We start from the raw sequence: 3504 nt of genomic DNA on the forward strand, positions 1-3504 counted from the left end.
TTGCATGTCATGAAAACATCCCAGTCCAGTCCAAAACTAATCCACAAGTCCTTCTTCAGACTCATGCAGCCACATTCAATGATGCAGAATATAGGAAGATCACCACCGGTGGGTGCAAAGTCTTGTGGATCCAATGACAGTGGACAGATCTCCAGGGCTCTGGCAGCAACCAGGGTCAGCCACAGGAACATGGAGGCAAAGATTGAGAGGAGGTTCCCAGGTCCCTCCTTATGAGAAGGCCACCCCCACAATGAAGCACCATCTCGCTGTGACCTGATTGACAGGTTAAATACCACCCCTACACTTTTATCTATCATCAAGGTGCCATGAAATTACGTAACTACCACCGGGGGAGCTGATATCAAGGAGTGGGTGAAATGGAAGGAAGGAAGAAAATATTTGTAACTGAGCTAGTGGTTGTACAACACTGCTTGATGTGATTGAACTATGAAATGATATGATATCTGGATTAGGTCCTTATAAAATGATTTGAAAGAAAAATCCTGGTGGTGTAGTGGGTAAGCATCGGGCCGCTAACTGCAAGTTAGATGATTCAAATCCATTAGCTGCTCCACTGGAGATAGATGAGGCTGCTTGCTCCCATAATGATTGACAGTCTCAGAAATCCTTGGGAGCAGTTCTACTCTGTCCTAAAGGGTCACTATGCGACAAATTGCCTAGATGCCTGTGAGTATTAGTGCCCACACCAGTTAGTATTTTGCCCTGCAGGCAAGCAGTGCTATTGGTGTCTTACCTTTGCAGAAATGTCCTGTGTGTACACAAGCAGACAAATAAACGCCCAAGAAGAGGAGCTGTAAGACACTAGGTGCACCCTGCTTCTGCCGTGGAACCCATTCTCCGGGGACCACTGCATTCCATACAGAGAGAGCATCCTCATTCTTTGTGATGCCTCCCAAGGCTCGCGCTGTGTAGTTTGTCATCGATTGGACATGTAGGCGGTCTCTACTCTTGTGTGGTGAACAGCAATGCAGCACAAATAACTCTGCACACAGAGCAGGCGTCGTTTCTGAGAGGACAGCTGAGAGCCTCGTGGCAGTGTAATTACAGGGTCCAACATGATGTGCATTTGCTAGACATGGCCTTATTCCCCTCCTCAGAGATGACCCAGAGTGTGCAGTGCACTATCCCTGCCACTCTTCTGTGTGAGCATTGGGGTCTGTTCCAGAGACTCAACTGTCGTCTATATGCTGAAACCGCTAAAAACTGTCAGCCCTATCTCCTGATTTCAAATTCTCATTTTCATCAAGTGGGGTTTTTCCTACTGACAATAATGAAATAAAGTCCACAGTTGGAATGGATGATGTTTATATTAATAAAACCCTGCTTTTGTCAGCTTTGGTTTGGCAGACATCAGTGTGATTAGCAGCCCGAGAGCTGTGTCACAGGTACACATGGCAACCCAGGCTCTCCTGACATTGAATTTTGGGGGAAAGAAAGTGCGTGGGAGGCCATGTTCTACCTAGAACAGAACACATCGGCAACGCTTACACCTGAGTGGACTCTGACATACGGCGACCCCACGTGTGACAGAGTGGAAATGCTCCGTGGGCGATCCTTGACCGTGGTCCCTGCAAAAGTGGATTGCCAGGCCTCTCTTCCTCAGAATCTCTGAATGGTTTGAGCAGCCAGGTCTTAGGTGGGCAGTCGCTTGGAAACGCGTGGGGCTGGCTTGCAGAGGCTGGATGATCAGGTTCTAGGAACCATTTTGTACCCTACCACACAAGCTGGGCTGCTTGACAACTCATATGTTGGAAATAAAATGCTGTAGAGGCTTCTGTATTCCCTCCTCCCTTATCGCTGGCATCTTATCTCCACCTTCACAGAAGAGTGACTATGAGGAGGTCTGAGGAGGAGAAAGAATGGTTGAGTTCTGAGGATGGAGAAGGATCATGTCTAATCCCCAGCAGCTGCAAGAGCTCAGCCCTGGTGATAAAGGGATCTAAGCGTAGTCTAACTTCTCAACAAAGAGACTTAATATCCTGAGGGGTGAGATCCACTCAGCCATATGGGGGTCATCAGCTGACTTAATGCAGCTCCGTGGTTCACAGATACAGCAAGGGACTTCCAGCTCCTCTCTGCTCGTTTGCAGGACCAATAGCATTTTAAGACAGTGAGTGAATGAGGTAATGGGCTTTGCAGCCTGATTATGTGAGATTTTCATATCTTAAAGATACAGTTTATTAGGTAAACTAATTATGCCCAATTTGCTGCTAACCTAAACACAACCATATCTCTGGCACTGAGAAGCCTTTCACACAGTTACTGTATAGGTAATTTCTTTCCATTGCTGTGTAGTGCGGTGACACCTAGTGGGAGAAAGAAGTACAGGAACCACGCAAAAAACTCAAACTCTGGCTCAGTGGCTTGGAGTCACCTCAGGCTGCCCTGCAGGATAGAGTAAAGCTGGCCCCATGGGTTTCTGAGACTAACTCTTTAAGACTAGAAAGCCTGCATGCAACAGAGCAGCAAGGGTAGCAAAGCGATGAAATCCCTGGGGAATACCAAAAATAGACTTTGGGGACAGGGTGTGGCACCTCATCAGATGACTGGAAAGTACTTCTAAAGGTCAAAAAACAGACCTGGAACTATATATAGGCTTTTCATTTTTTGTCATTGGCTTTCTTTTTGATGTTGTTTTGTTTTTGTTGGTGGTGGTTTGTTGGTTTTGTCTTCCTTGGTTGTTTGGTTTGGCTTTGCCTGTTTTTTTGCACTTATTAATGTCTCTGCATGTCTATCTGGATAAGACAGGCGGGATAAAGAATTCAGAGATGAAGACAACGGTACCGACGGTTCCAGGGAGATACGGGAGAAGGGGATGTGGGAGAAATGAAGGGGGGTGGTCAACCAACCCAGGGACAAGAGAAAAACAAGTGAACTAAAATCGATGGAGAGAAGGGCATAGGATGCCTAGTGGGGCTTAATGAAGGGCAATGTAACAGCGAGGAATTACTAAACCTGAATGAAGGCCGAACATGATAGTGGGACAAGAGGAAAATAAAAGAAAATAGAGGAAAGAACTAGGAGGCAAAGGGCATTTATAGAGTCTAAATACAGGCATGTAAATATGTAAATATATTTATATATGATGATGGGGAAAGAGATCTATGTGAATGTATTTATAGGCCTAGTATTAAGGTAGCCGATGGACATTGGGCCTCCACTCAAGTACTCCCTTAATGCAAAATCACTTTGTCCTATTAAACTGGCATTCCATGATGCTCACCTTCCCAACACGATCGCTGAAGGCAAAGTGGGTGCATAAGCAAATGTGGTGAACAAAGCTGATGATGCCCAGCTATGAAAAGATATAGCATCTGGGGTCTTAAAGGCTTGAAGATAAACAAGCAGCCATCTAGCTGAGAAGCAACAAAGCCCACATGGAAGAAGCACACCAGCCTGTGAGATCATGCGGTGTCAATGGGCTCAGGTATCAGACATTAAAGACCCAAAATAAAAGAAGCATGTCAATGTGACTGGGGGGGG

Source organism: Echinops telfairi, unplaced genomic scaffold (genome assembly GCF_000313985.2).
Source record: "Echinops telfairi isolate 266 unplaced genomic scaffold, ASM31398v2 ScPeMD7_7469;HRSCAF=8507_1, whole genome shotgun sequence".
Classification (NCBI taxonomy): domain Eukaryota; kingdom Metazoa; phylum Chordata; class Mammalia; order Afrosoricida; family Tenrecidae; genus Echinops; species Echinops telfairi.